We start from the raw sequence: 15,962 nt of genomic DNA, 5'->3' as shown, positions 1-15,962 counted from the left end.
GTTCCAGAAGGCGACAATATGCCCTGTGTCAACGCACAGACCTGGACGTGCACCCACACCCGCGGTCCCCGGTGAGGCCCACCGGACTCGGGCACTGCCCCAGGCCCCACTTCGTTCCTCCGCACTGAAACGCTGCCCGGGGCCGGCTGGACACTGCCCCTGGACACACGCGGAGACACCGGGAGAGGAGGCACCGCTCCTGCGACACCAAACGTTACCTGACCTTCCCTTTCTTTTCCTTCCCCCTCCCCTTTCCTTCCTCTTCCCTTCCCCCTTCTCTTGCCTTTCCCGTCCCCTTTCCCGCCACTTCCCGGCGGGGCGACGGCGAGTGCGAAGGGACAAAACGCCTCCGGGGGAGGGAGATGGGGCGGGTGGTGCCGACCCCGCCCCCGCGCGCCCCTTCGTGGCGGGTGACGTCAGGCGCCTCACGCGCCGCTCCGCGCGTCACACGCCGCGCGCGCGCCGGGGCCCCCTCCCCCCTTCCCCGCTCCGCCAATCGGCGCGCGGCGGCGCGCGGCGGCCAATCCCTTCCGCCAGCGGGGGCGGGACTTCCGCCGGGAGCCGGAAGCGGGTCTCTCATGCGAGCGGGTGGTTGAGTCTCGGCTCGGAGACGTTTCGGGCCCGGAGCCGCCGCCGCCCCCCCGCGTCCCCCCCGCCCCGCCCGCCCCCGGCGCTGCCGCCGCCCGCGCCCCCTCGGCCCCGCCCCGCGCTCCGCTCTCCTCCTCACGGCATCCGGCGGCGAGGCCCCGGCGGCGGCGGCGGCGCGGCGAGAGGCCCCGGCGCCCGCGGGAACTCGACAGGAGTGAAAGGCCCCGCGCCGGCGGAGCCCCCCCCCCTCCCCCGTGCCCGCCCGTGTCCCCCGTGCCGAGCCCCGGCCCGAGGGCGGCGGCGGCTGTTGGTGACAGGTGAGTGCGAGGGGCCGCCCGGCCCGCGCCCTCCGGGCGGCGGCGCCCGCTGGGGCCGTTCCGCACCCGCATCTCCCGGTGCGGGGGTATGGCGGGGCCGGAGGGGGAGCGACACCCCCCGCTCCGCCGCCCCCTCGCACCGGGGAGGCGGCCGGAGCCGCCATCTTCCCACCCGAGGCGGTTCCCGGGGGAGAGACGGGAGGGAGGAGGAGGATCCCGGCTCGGGGCCGCGGTGGTGGCGGGGGTAGGGCGGGCGAGCCGCCGGGGCCGCTCCCGCACTGCGGCCTCGCCGCCCCGGGCACAGCGGGTGAGCTTTGCCCCCGCGCCGACGGGGCCTTGCGGGAGAGCCGCGTGTGCCGTGGGGCGAGCGGGAAGGGGCGAGCGCCGGGGGGCCCGTCTGGAGCCATGCCGGCTACCCGGCCGGGGCGGATGGGCGGCTGGGACCCTCCGGAGCAGCAGGCGGTGCTAGCCCCTGGCCCATCGCTCCGGGCACATCGCTGACTTTCCACGCGAGCCGTGTCCTGAGCAGGTGAATTGCCGGCGGGCCGGGGGTGCGCCCAGGCTGCACAGCAGAACCTGCGGGAGCAGACGGCACACGGGCGCTGTGTTGCCCCCAGAATTTAGTTGTTGTTGGGCCTTTGGTAGCTGCTTTAGCGAAGTTGTTTTCACTCTCAGTTTCAGTTTGCCCAGGTGCTCAAAATTGCTACGTAGCTTTGTCCACAGTTTAAACAGATGTGCACTTGCCAAACAGTGTTTGTTGTACGAGATTCCTGTGTGGCAGATAAGTATAATTATTTTTATTCTGCAGGTAAGCGAATTGAGGCAAAGTGGTTAAGACTTGCCTGTGGCCACAGAGAGAGAGAGCTGGTTTCAAAACCACTGTTTAAACTTGAGTCACGGTTGGGGTAAAACCATGGGAATTCTGGTTTCCGATTCTGCGTCTTGTCTCTGGCCTAGTTTTGTTTGCCTCTGAATCCTTAGTAAAATTGGAGAAGGAATCTCTCTTAAGTACTGCCTCAAGGATTGCTATTGTAAGGTCTGTCTTGTGGTTTAAATTTCACGTCAAACTTATCTGATTTTTACACATTGGATAAATTCTCAAAGGTCAAAGCATGTTGTATTTTTTTTTCAACTTGCTGGGATTTCACAACTCTTGGGTTTTGATTCTGGTCTGGTAACTTTTTTATCATTTGAACTTTCACTTCTCTCTGCTGACTTGTAAGCATTTCTTCTAGCCAGTTCTCAAGATATGAAGCTAATCAGCTTAATTGCTCTAGTTATTAGAACAACATTGATATTTTTATATTTTTTAATTTTTTTGTGGGAGGTGAAAAGGAGGTGAAAACTAGGCTGAGGCCTGATAATGCGTATACAAAAACCAGTATATATTTTATATATAATGTCTACACAACATTTTCCTCTTCTAGATTTGCTGTCATTTATGTGTGTATGCTCTTTATGTGGAAGCCACAATTACATTTAATTGGTCTTACGCTTTGGGGAAAAAATCTCTTTATTTGAACGAAGGTAAAAGTTTTGCTTAAATGAATTAATTGAAAACATTTGATCTCTTGGATGTTCTTTAATAAACAATTGTATGTAATTGGGTCCTTAAGCACACACAATGTTCTGGGTTAGATTGAATTGTTTACTTTGTGTTTTTTTCTGGGGGTTTTTTACCCATTGACACACAAACACCATAAGGGAATAAAGGTGTCAGCGGAAGTGTGTGCTGCCTTAGTTGCTTTTTGTGGCTGGCTTTAGTGCCAATATACACATAGAAAGGTATGAATGACTGATAAATATTTATTATATATATTGCATAGATATGGGGCTGTATCTTAAATCTGCTTCATTACAGAGCAAAACAGAAGGTCTGGAACTGGAGGCAGTTGTGGGGCCTTGGGGATTTTGTTTGGGGGTTTTTGTTTCTTTGAGACATACAGAAACCGTGTAGGCAGTTTCTGGTGATGATGTTTTATTTCTGTTAGAGTAAAGTTAAATACTTGGTTTGTTTACTGAAATGCAAAGTCAATACAGTCAGGTTTGTCTAATCTGCATGGTCTGTGCTGATCTGTTGCTGCGTCCCTTATTAAGTCTCTCATCTCGCAGTGGCTTTGGCTTTAAATCAGTTGAGAGCTTAATTGGCATGGTAATATAAACTCTTTGTTAAATATTTATTACATTACCTCACAAAATGCACATGCTAGACACTGAAAAGGCGTGCTTCTGACCATAGTGCATGACAAATCTAAAGTGACAGCTTAAAGGTAGCAAAAAAGGAGTTACAAAAAACAAAGTAATTAAGTGTAGATATGTTCCATCGGTTTGATTTTTTTTTTAAAACTACGTGGCTTTTAGGACTGTCGGTGCTATTAACGTTTAATTCCATGGTGTCTGTATATATTCATCAGGCATTCACATTCTCGTAAATTAACAGGTAAGGCACACAAATAAGATGTAAAGCACTTGACTTACCTTTTCTTGTGCCTGTGCTGGAAGGAGCAGGTTTTGCAAAGGCCACAGCCTTATCGATCTTGAAGGGCACTCTTGCCTTGGAGGTGCAAAGGTGGCTGTGGAGGTAGCTCACAAATGCAGTGTCAGGAGGGCTATCGCTGGCAGAAAGCAAAGAAATGTATTCTGGAGTCTGGAGAATATTAAGCTTTGGGAGCGTGGTTTGTGTGCCTGTGCATGTGTGCACACATGAGAAACTGTTACATGATGTACGACGTCGTGAAAAGTGTGGTTTACAAAGTGCTCTGTTGCTCTATGCATTTACTAGCAAAGTGACATTTTTAGACAACAGGTTTGTCTAAGTCTTGGACATAACTGTAGAAAATCTTCTCAGGCTGCGATTTTTTCCTGTATGTAATCAGTGATACTCAGCTAACAGGAGTATTAGAAGTCTCGTGCATTTGCATTCAGAATGAGCACACAGGTATGAGTTGGAAAGACAGGATGTTACAAAACAGGACGTTGTAAGGAAGAAAGTTAACCCTCTCCCTGCAGTTTTGAAAGAGGTAGTGATGTGTGGAGAGCTGTGTAGAAGATGAGAGTAAAAGCTACTCTTGTAGTAAAGGCCCTGGAAAGGTGTTTGAGCAATGTTCTGAAAGCAAGGCATGTGCATGCTGAAATTAATACTCTCATTTTAGTTCATATACAAGATCTAGATGGGTGGATCTAGACAGTACTTCTTCACCACAGAAGCCAGTAATTGAATTACGGAGGGGACAGTGATGTAAAACTTCAAACTATCACTATTTCAAAGTTTGTGATCCCTCAAAAAAGACAAGACGCACACGTGCACCTCCTCTTCCCCTGAACTGGTAATGTGCTTTGTCAAAGGTACCAGTTCTAACTGTATTTACTGTATTTTCAAACTAATGCTTTGGGAAAGCCCTGTGTTTTCTTTTCCTGTGAATTAACTCCTCTGTGCTAAACTCAAGGCTAGCTAGTGTATCATAACAGTCAAACACAAAAATAGCACTCTGAAGCACCTTCTCTGAATATAGAACTGAGTGATATTTCACCTGGTCAAAAAATGCTTTGGTACTGTAAATACTGGGTAATTGAAGAAGACCCATTCCTATTCCAGCAATCTGTTTCTTTCTGTTTAAGCATATGCTGACTTTGACTGTCTAATGATAAAAATGTGTCTACAACCAACAAGTTGTGGAACTTGTTAGAAACAGGAGACTAGCAGTCAATTTCTGTTCCACCCATTCATCTACTCAAGTTCCATAAAGTATTTCAAGATAGAAACAAATTCTGTTAATTGGTTCCCAGCTGGTGGTACTTAAGTTTTGGTGATGTGATGGAGCCAAGGATTTATGAAATCACTGGTCTTTCACTTTTGTGTAACTGTTCCATACCCTTTCTAAAGGGGGGTGCCCCCCCATTTGGAAGCAGGTGCTATGGAGCAATACCTGCAGACAACAAAGGTACTTTGGAGTGCTTAAATTAGGTGTGACTGTAATACAGCATAATAGTGTGATTAGGATAGCCATGACAGTGTTCATTCTGTGATGTGTGCTGCTGCAGGTATTTTGTGTCTGGGTATGTGTTTCAGGAACAGCAATTATCTCCAAAATTGGAAGTCTGACAGAGGTTGCTAATATGTGGCTAGCTGCTTGGCCTAGAACATTGCCGGGAATTGGGGAAGCGCTGTTTTGACGCCCTGATGAATCACCAATTTCTTTGAGTCTTAATCTTTGCGAATGCTCTCGTTTACCGTGGAGGGCTGGGCCATGCGTATTCTGGATCCTGTCAGTCCAGCTCCTTAATGGGTAGTTGAATGATGTAATATAAAAGGAATCAGTTGTTCATAAGCTGAATGGATTGCCACCTCTGCACTTCCAGCAGCTCTGTTGTTATTAGCATAAGGCTGTTGGTGTGTAAGGAGCTGGTGTCCCAGAGAGCATATTCTATAGTAAAGGCTTATTGGATTGCTTCTGTGGCCATGTAGAGTTCATAGATGTATCAAGTTCAGTGTACATGTAGTGGCAGCTATACACAGCTTTGAGTTCTGGACTGTTGCACATATAGATGGAAATGTATAGACATCTGCCTGCTGTGGTAGCTTGTGATGAATTAGACGCAATTGCTTTATCTGTTAGGGACTCCTTTCTAAGGTGCCAATATCATTTTCATTATTGAAAACAGCTAGCACTGGCAATCAGACTTCAGAAATTACACCTGCAGATGCTATCAGAATTTCACATGGGGCATGTTCAGGAATATACTGAGTTTTCAGTGTAGTTGCAGAACGTATGGTTATTTTATTTAAAGCTTGTGCTGGGCTCTTTGGAAGTCTAAGTAGTGTATCACCTTATTTTGCTTTTAGATTTCTTGTGGTTTTTTGCACAAGTATCTAAACAGTATTTTCCCTTTGGGTGGGTTATTTTCCCTCAGCCTCATATTGACCCTTCCATACTGGCTTCTGCAAATAAGCAACAATAGTGAATACCTCATTGGTGCTATTCATAAGGCGGGTTTCCATCTGTCTTGTTAGTGGAATTACAAACTTGATTAAAACATTGTGTATTTCTGTTATTCTGTTAAAAGTGTTTATCAGTGTTTCTCAGTAGATCTAATGTTCTGCAATCTGTTTTCAAGCTAAGTATTTTATAATTACAGGATGCCAGTAATCTGACAGGGAAACCTGAGAAACAAAATATTAGTTAAATAGTAACTATGTTGAGAAAAAAAAATTGATAAATCTCATTTGGCAGAAACTTAATGAAAGGTTTGAAAGCTTTACAGTGATGTCTCTTGGCAGCTTTATGGTTTTGTTTTCGGTCACTGTTGGTATCCATATGCGTATTTTCACAGGTTGTGATGCTGTCACAGGTTGCCCCACAACAGAGTCTGACTCTGACTGTTGTTCAAACAAGGAACTGATGAATCAACAGGCCAATGTCCAAAGTAGCTTGCTTTTCCATACCGTGGTGCTGAGGGTTTATGCTCAAATGTTTGGATGTATCCTCCTGGTTTCTGATTCTTGTTCTAGGAATTAAAAAGTAGAGCAAAAGTGAAGAATTTACTGGGGCATGGTTACTTTAAGTGCTGAGATACCTATATGTGCAGAATTTGCAGTCTTATCTCAGTTTCATTGCCATTCAATGTTGTTGCTGCCCGACAGATAGGGACAGAAAATGGTCAGCATGTTGCTGTTTAAAGCAGCAAGGCAAACAATTTGGGTAAAATAGCATTGTCTACATTGGCATGTCTCCAGGATCTTGGGTTTGTGTCCCTGCTCACGTTTAAAGCTTTTTTGTTCAATTCTTCATAATAAATGCCAAAAAAAATTATGCTATAAAGAAGAGAAGGGACTCTTTTTAATGAACATATGTTGCAGCTTAGCTTACAGTCTATTTTTTATGATTATAATTTTCTTGGTTAACTCTGTGTATTCTAACTGCCTGGATTCAAGGAATCAGTTGAATTTTTAGAAGGGTCTGCACCCAGTTATTTTGACTTGCAAGGAAGAGTTATTGTCATTAAATCCGAGCTAAAATATTGGCAGTCCATCCTTTAACTGTGAGTCAAAACCTGAATTACCAGTAGTTTTGATTATAGTGATACTCCAGGAAGGTGGGGTGCTCTAACTGTGAACAAATGTGCACCCAGGAGGTGATAGTCTTCCATATAGTGTTTTAGAACTAAGCAAGATTTGCTTCTGGTTTCGGCAGAGCTTGTAATGGAGGATGGTAGCCTTTATTAAAAGAGGAAGTAATACTAAAATGACTGGATTATTTGGGTTAAATTCTATTTTTGGTGAAGAGGTTAATGAAATAATCATTGGCAAAGAACATTAGCTTCCTTTTCTTCTACAAAACCTTAAAGTTAAATGATTATTCTTCTGTAAGTAGTTAGATTTCACGTTAGATTTGGTCCTGAACGTGTTTCAAAACTTAAACTAACATTTTAGGTCAATGAATGCTTTTCAAGTCATCTGAAAAAAAAAACCAACCCTAAACCCCAGAGCTTGAGGGGAGTTCATCCCAGGCTGTTTGTTTTGCAGAATGACTGTTTATTGAAGTAGTCTTTGCATAGTCAAGGACTGCTGTATACATTCGTGTTAGGAGAAAATTTGTCACTGCACCTTTTTGCTTATTACTGGCATTATCAACATCTTATTTGGTTATATATGCCTCTTGCCTGGACTTTATGTAGTTATAGATCCTTTTCTCTCTTACTTTTCTCAGGCCTGTTGTGAGGGAAGATGCATTCCAGGAGTACTGTAATGGTTGTCCCACTGGTTTGCATCAAATCTTTCCCAGAATTCTAGTTCTCCGTGCATTTGAATATGAGATCCTTAGTGTTAGATTTCTGCTTCCCTGAATTAAGAGTTTATTGTATAGTCCCAGAATGTCATGATGAAGAACTTGGCAAATTGGCTTTGAAGCTATGTTTGTGTCTTAAATAATAATTCAAAGTACTAAAAATATTAAGGGTCCTGGAAATTCCAAATGCAGCTTTTGACCTCCTCTTGCTTAAGTGCAGCACTGATTGCAGACTTGAAACATGGAATCCAAGTAACAGCAGTATTCTAAGATAAGACTATTAAGATCTGTTAAAGAAGGTCAGACTTCCAACCTCACCCTTGGAACTGCACTAAATATTAACCCTATAGCTTCAAGTGGTGTTTTTAATCTTGTCTTCTGTCATAAAATACTGTGTCTGCTTCTGCCAACTTCAGGACTTTTCTGAGTAAGATGTTGTTCATAAAATCCTGCCCAGCAGAGCTGGGTTAGTTGTTTCCTTTACCTTTGCCAAGTGTCCTGCCTGGAGTCACAGGCAGGCTGTGAGTGCCTCAGCCACTCTCTGGTAAGCAGTGTAGTGAAGAATGCGGAAAACTTAGAGTTGGTATTGGTAAATCGTGAGGAGGAACATTCAGTAATTGAAACAAGGAAGTTCGTTGTTCTCACATTGCCAAACTTGACACTCTTCATGCACAACATTTAACTTGTTCCCTCTAAGCAAGTGCTAAATCTCCTGGAACCTTGTCATGTGTTACAGCATTTGAAGATTTAGTGTTTCTTTGAAGAACTGGAAAAAGCCAAATAGACCATCAGTTAATGCATCTTAGCTTTAAAAACTTGAAGCAGCTAGTAAAATACTGTAGAACTGGCAGTTGTTTTGTTAAACAAACAGAATTTATGAAAAGACAAGTCCACTTACAGCAAGCCTGAGATGCTGATGAGTACGTTATCCAACAAAGTTCAGTATCTTTCTAGTTTTCACTCCAAGTCAGGAATCAGTTTGTCTTAGACTGAAGCTGTCCCTCATGGTGAAAGTGCATCAGTCTCTGTAAACTTCACTGCTCTCTGTGAGCTCTTAGCATGTTTAATTGTTGCTTCCTTCAGCAGAGGACTAGGAAAATTATTTTCATACTTCCCTTCAATAGCTACTTTAAAGAAAAGCAAATGCCAAAAAAACCCCCCGTTAATCTCATTGGTTAAGTGAGAGCAGGCGAGTTATATGGGGAAAGAAGGGAAACAAAGAAAATACATTATTATGCAAGATATTATCTTTGCATAATAATTCCTCATATGTGCATGAATTCAGAGAAGATATTGTAGGTTGAGACAGACTTGGTGTCCAGAGGGCCAAAGTAAACTTACCTGCTGGAAATAAGATGTGTGTCAAAATAAAGAACTATAGTTCATAGAAAAAAATATTGGAGAAGTCTTCTACGTGGCTTTTTCTTCATGTAGTATCTTGGTTGGTTACAGGAAAGAGCAATATAAGCCTATCTTAAGAGTTCAAGAGTTTAAGCTACCGTGTAAGTGTCCTGTCAATGACTATTTAGAAATAGTATGGGAATGAGCAATATTTTGTGAAATCCAGTCATTAGGGCTAACAGGTGTTTGCTGCTGCCTTATCTACTCCAGGGCAAGCTTGAATTTTCTCGCCAATTCAATTTACTGTTTCTAATCGATTGCTCTTCTGCTTTCTGTGTGTACAGAAATATTGTGCAGTTTTTGGCTCATGTGACATTAGAAGCAACATGGATGATAATAGTTGATTAAGGTGAGATTTTATTTGATGGTGCTAAAATTTAGAAGCATATTTTTGTAATGCTTTCCATCATTTTTTCCAATCATTTAACATTTGCATGAAATGACAAAATTAATTTCTGCATCAGTGAGCAGTATTTGATATTAAATATTGGTATTAAATTAAAGCCCTGGAACAGTCTCCAGCTAATTTGTTGGCATAAAGATCTCTGAAGTTATTGAGAAGCTTTGACTTTTAGAGAAAATGCAATTAGCCTATCAAAGATCATCCCAATATATCTAGAATTAAAATTTGTTTAGAAAGTAAACAATTTTAGCAGTTAGATTTGTGCTTATTAGTAAAAATACCAAGACTTTTCTTTGTATTGCCTCAGCTGTACCTTTTGTTTACAGATCAGAATACTACTGCACTGGACACTTCAAGCATAGGCTGTTGCCTTGTAGCTTAGGCAGGTGTAACAGGTAAATGCAGGTGGATGGGAGTGTTACAAGAAATTAATGTGAGCAGTGGGTTAGTATAATATGTGATGCCTCTGCTCTGATGAGAACCTAATCAGTTTTTAAAATATATTGATTAAAGAAAAAAATCTTGCAGAAGGAGGGAGCCTCCATCACATTCTGCAGTTTCTCTTAAGCCCATGTTAGGCATAAATACAAGGGGGTTTATATACTTAGTCATTATTTACGCTGGCTGGTTTTATAAGATTATATGAAAAATTAGTCTGGCTATGGTTAGGCTCATTTAACAAAGGTATTCCAAATGTAGTTTGGAAGCAGATATGAAGTGCTGTGCAGAGTGTGGGGTCCAACTCCCAGCTTGTCCTTCTTTAGGCACTTTAAAGTGTTGTTTGCCCTGTGTTTAGGCTTAATTAGTTTTCTGATTATTTCAATGCAGAAGACCAGTGGTTTGCAGTGGCCTATCCTTTCACTCTTTAATTCAGTACAGGCAGTCTGCAATCTGCTGGGGTTTCTCTTGTGAAGGTCCTGCAGGTATGTTACTGTAGCTCTTACTTTCTGGTTTTGTTTTATTAAATTGTTATAGGAACTACCTGTGATGCTTTGTAGCAGGAGTAAAAGCAGCAGCAGAGTGATGTGGACTTCAGCTGTTCAGTTCTACTCAGAACTGAAGTACTTGGTTTGCAGTGCTGTGCTCCTCTGGTTTCCTAGAGTAGGACAGAAGGATTAATGCCACCAGGCGTTCAGCTTGGGTCCTCTCTCCTCTACGGTTCTTCTGGTGGTCACAGAAGTAAAGTGCATATGCAGGCAACTACTATGTAGTTCTCTGTTTAACTGAAGAAGGGGGTGTTCAAATTTATTCAAATTCTGTTCTTGCTGGTGATGTTTTCTGTCCTGGAGAAGTAAAAAGTCATGCCAGAGCTGCGAGGTAGGGAGGAATTCAGATGCTCACAAATATAAGGGAGGGCAAGTGATGGAGCATTTTAGTGGAAAATTATTATACTTCGAGGTGCTTACCTAATGTACTTGAGTAACAAATTCTTGATCTCTTTCCTGAGAAAATTAAAAGACCTTTTCCCTTCAGTGTGAGATGTTTTCTGCTTTTTGTAGGCCTCGGTAATGAATGTAAAATGTGTGATTCTACATTCAGCTTATCAAGAGAGAATGGGATTGTGGAGAACTATGATCATAATTAATTTATATTAAGTTAGCATCCCACTTTTCTTTTCAGAATTGTCATGATTTGGCTGAGCTGCTAGCAATTTAACTCTGCCATTTGAGGGGTTGCTTAGAAAATGCGCAAATCAGGGAGTCAAGAGATGAATTTTAATTAAGTGTGATACTTTTTAAAATCATCATCTGATAAATATCTTATCTAACATGATAGTTATAATAGAAATTAAATATACATCTCTATGAATAACCTGCAGGGTGTGTGCTGTTAGTCCACTTACAGTGAGGAAAACAAGCTTGTGGCTTTGAGATGGATGTGCAACATGAAGCAACTCCTGTTAATTAATGAGTTGGGTTTCTTAATGTAATGTGCTTCAGCCTGCAGTCAGGAGAGTGCTGCTTCAGACTTGAAAACTGAGAACAAGCCATAAGCAAACTGAAAACTGCTCATGACACAATCACACTTGTCTTCAAGGCACGTGACACTCTTATCAGGCATAAAAATTTCCTCCCAGTGGCTTATTCCTGCTTGGTAGGCACTCCTAGTGTTCTTAAATGGTAAGATTTTTGTTAAATTATATACCATTAAACATCTGGTGTATTGCATTACTGAGGAGGATATGATCTACAAGCTTCTTGGTCCATCTCTGGAGTGATGTTTGAGTGCACATCAGATAGTAACTGTATATGAAGCTTCTTGGTGTGCAGGAGGGCTGCAGAAATTCTGTGAGAGACTTTTGAGTGTAATGAAATTATTTCATTTACTTTAGGCACATGTATTTAAAATACAGTGCATAAAAAGCTAGATACAAAAATGATAATCATTTTTTGTTGGTGGGGGTCATTCTGTTGTCTTCTGTGCACTGTTGACATCATCTTGTTTGAGATGGTGAGTGAGTAAGACTGTAACTTTACCCTCTTCCCATTTTTCTTGCTTTTCACTGAACGTTTTTCCTGTGCCTCTCTACAGAGTCCTTATCATTTACCAGTATCAGGTTTCTTTGGTATTTTATCACCTTTGTTTAGTAACTTGCTGCTTGGCATCTTTTGGGCAGCTAATTACTGTAATGATCTCAATTTGCAGACTTGCAGAGTAATCAGTTCTGGTGTGCTCTTAATCACATAGGTTTCTGTGTGAGTGAGAAAGCTCAGTAAATTATGAGAGTTGTGAATTGCTTGGGAAGCCTTATACAGAAATGTTTCATAGATCTTTAAATAAAGAAATGCAACATTCCTTTTAAATAGCAAGTTTTACTGTTTCTCTTGAAATCTCAGCCTTTCTTAGAGGAGAGACTACATTTGAAAGGATAATTAATAGAACTACAGAACAATTTTGCACGCTATCAACCTTATAAACAACAGAAGGGTTTTTAAAAAAAAATATAAACTTGTGAAGTAGATGCAGCAGCAGCTCTAAATGATTTGTGCTTGTGTTTTCTGTTAAAGGATGTTAAAAAACTACAGCATTAGGTTCTAGGTTCTTCTGACACTGTATTTCTTGCTGACACCCGGTTGCCTTGTGCGTTTTGAAATGCCTTGAGTCTGCCAAGTGTCCTGTTGCAGGTTTGCCCCAAGTGCTTATGTCCATGTTCCTCTTCAGGAACCCAGAAGTTGCATTATTCTGGGGAGTACTGGGGCATAAGTAATTTTCTTGGCAGGAAGGAAAACTGAAACAAATCCAGTGGTACTTTTCTCGGGGTTTTTTGAAATCTAACTTTCCAGCCACTATGCTGGCATGTACACTGGATGCATGTACATTTTGAAACCTTCATCTGACAGACTTGCATGAATCTCTGGGTCTAAACACTAAGCTCCAGATGTGAATTTTCAGCTTCTTCCCCAACTGTTTAGCTAATCAGCAGTTAAACAAATTGAGAACCTTGTGATGATTTTTAATAGAAGTGCATTCAAAACTTCTGTAGACACATGCTTTGACTAAATATTTGTTATGTCATGTCAGCTTTTTAATTGCTGTTATGTAATAGAGATTTTACAACTGATGCAGGCACAGTGATAGTTGCAGAGATTGCCACAAACAGATATACTTTTGCTGTTGTTAGATTTCTCATTCACAGCTATTTTATCTGCTGTGGTAATATTACATCTTCACAGTATATTTTATTTTAAATAATGCCATCCTTTGAAAGCTGGATTGCTTGTGAAATCTGCTCTGTAAAGAAACTGAGAAGGGAGAGATGGAAGCCCCTGAGTTCTGTCATAAGTTTTCTCTGTGAGTATGATACAGCTTGGATGATGTGATTCATCTACGGGATGGTAACATGTGCCCTGTGCAGCAGGATGATGGGTCAACTCTAACAGCTGAGATCTTTTTTTGAAAGTATTCTAAACAGCCACCTGATGAAAATTGAAAGTTTGTATCACTGCTTATGACACTAAGAAGGAAACTTCCAGCCTTTCAGGATTAGGATTTTTTCCAGTTTTTCTTGATGATGCTGCATAAGCTTAACCATACATCCTGTATCTGCGTTGGCACCTTTACTGGGATGGAGAACATGATTAACTCTTGACATACTACATATGCTTTGGGTATTCACAATGTTGGTGAAACTAATAAAGAAAAGTTAAACTTTGTTTAAAGAGAAGCTAATGTATTAAATTTGTAGCATACTTTTGAAAAAGGCATCTCTTATTTCTCATATAAATGTTTATATGATGTCTTCAGCAGGTGCTAAAACTTCTCAGAGCTGAGCTCAGTGTTAGATAGCTCTGATTACCTCTGCTGTGTTCTCGTGATCCTCATGGGTACATAAGTGTGTGGTAGATGGTGAGAAAGTATGTTCCCTCTCACAGTAGAAGGAGGATTTCTGGCCTGCAGCTGGAAGTTTGTTATGAGGCTTAAGTTAAGCAGTGCACCTCTGTTTGGAAAACATTTTAAGCTTTCTCATGTTACTGAAGTGTATTTCTGTATTAGCCTTGTGAAAACTTAATCTGTGTTTAAAGTTTCTAAAATGTTTGCTAGGAAGAGTTCTGCACAAAGCCAAGCTCAAATCTATTTTTGTTTGTACTTGCTGGAAGAGCAGTGAAAAGTTCTTTTATTCTAGTGAGCTTTTTTTGTTTTATGGTGTTGCTGTTTGCAGGGTGAAAGTTAGTTGTCAGCACTTGCATTTGTAAATCTCTTTTTAAGGGCTGATTACTCTGGGCTGAAAGTTGGCAGGCAAGATCTCAGCCCTAGAGCATTGTTTGGGGTTTTGCATGTTTTTAAATAACAGATCTATCTGACTGATTTGATTGAAAGAACCGAATGCTGCTACTCAGACTGTAGTAACTCTAGATAGTGAAACAGACTGCAGAAAAGCACACTTTGAATATGAATTAGGAAAATTAAAGATGTCTATTAATGAAAGCAGGAGGGTTGGGGGCTATACTCCAGGGAGGTTTTTGGGAAGGTCAACAAGAGCAGTAGTGGTTTTGTTTGCTGTGTAACAATCAAGTAGGTCGGTGTCTTTTTCAAACCGTTTGCGAGGTTGTGGTGCATGTGGATGCAGTGTGTTTATAAATACCCTCAGACAGTTGCACATTAATTCTGCCCATACTAAGATACCTAAACCTGCACTAAAATGCAGTGTAAAGGTTAGTCTGATGTTGGCACCATGCTAACACACACGTGTGGCTTTTGGATGAGAGCAGTCCCAGCTCTGCTCAGCTTGGCACCCAGGCAAGAGTGATCATGTGGTTGTCTGCACTTCTCTGTATAGTCATCCTGTGGGCCATTGCTGGTTTGTATCTGGTATCTTCTGAAATGATGGAATTCTTTTAAATAAATGGTTTTGAAAATACTTGGCAGTAAAGAACCATGCTGTCAACTTTAAAAAAAAAACAAAACACTAAAACCCCCCAAAAACTTATAAAAACCTCAAAACAAAATAAGCAAACAAACAAAAAAATCAACCTCTCCCCCCCACCAATAAATCCCTTATATTTTTATTTGTGAAAATGGTTGTGGATGTTGCAGAGTGAAACCAGTAGGCTGAAATACCTGTGTTGCTCAACCAGGTGGTCTCAGACTCTCCTGAAAATATTCTTGTAACTCCTCAGGTTAACCACTCACCAGATGTCAGCAGGGACAGATCTGTACAAGTGAAGGGTGACTGCCCCCATCAACCTCAAACTAATGAGAAAACAAGTAATAAGGCACTCTTCCCCTTCATGTTGCAATTACTAGTTTTGCAGATGGAGCAGTGTATTACAGTTTTGGGGAAAGCAAGCATGGTTGAATATTACTCAGTTTCTAAAGAAAAATGTTTTTACCTGTATTTTAAACTTCTCTGTCTTGCCTATTTACAGACCAAGTTTGGACTACTTCTGATAATTCTCAATAAAATGTAGGCAGTTTCTCTTGGGATAGATAGTTGTCAAAATAAGTATTTGAATGTCTGTGGTAGGGTCAAGAGCAGAGTTACTTTCAAGTTGTTGAACTTGACTTATTACTCTGTGATGACCAAATGACAAGCCAGAAGGATACAATGATTTACTGTATGCATTTGCAGAATTGAAATTAATGGGTGCTTCTAAATCAGTGAAACACTGGCACAGGTTGCCCAGATAGGTGGTGGGTGTGCCATTCCTGGAAACATTCAAGGGCATGTTGGACAGGGCTCTGAGCAACCTGATGTAGCTGGAGATGTCCCTGCTTATTGCAGAGGAGTTGGACTAAATGACCTTCAAAAGGCCCTGTTCAACTAAAAAAGTGCTCTGTAATTCTGTGATGAAAAAATTGTCATTTGATTCTGATAGCTCAGTGTTCTGCTCTAGGTAGTGCTATCTCTATCGCAGACGGGTTTGCCAACTTGCATTTTTCTCCTGAATGTCTCCTGCTTATTGCAGCAACATGTATTTATCCAAAGATACATTGAACTGCTGACTGGTAAACCATATTTTTTAAAGT

The 15,962-nt window shown here is 41.9% G+C and overlaps 1 protein-coding gene across 1 annotated transcript in view; it reads left to right on the top strand.

The window, feature by feature from the left end:
- Positions 1-570: 570 nt before the first annotated feature.
- Positions 571-15,962, top strand: part of LARP4B (La ribonucleoprotein 4B) — a 57,244-nt gene continuing 41,852 nt past the window's right edge. The window contains exon 1 of the mRNA XM_082298155.1: positions 571-905. The gene's annotated coding sequence lies outside the window, so the exon portion shown is untranslated. The remainder of the gene's footprint in view (positions 906-15,962) is intronic.

Source organism: Coloeus monedula, assembly GCF_965178545.1.
Source record: "Coloeus monedula genome assembly, chromosome: 1".
In the NCBI taxonomy this organism is placed as follows: Eukaryota; Metazoa; Chordata; class Aves; order Passeriformes; family Corvidae; genus Coloeus; species Coloeus monedula.
This window is presented reverse-complemented; position numbering and strand designations above follow the sequence as displayed.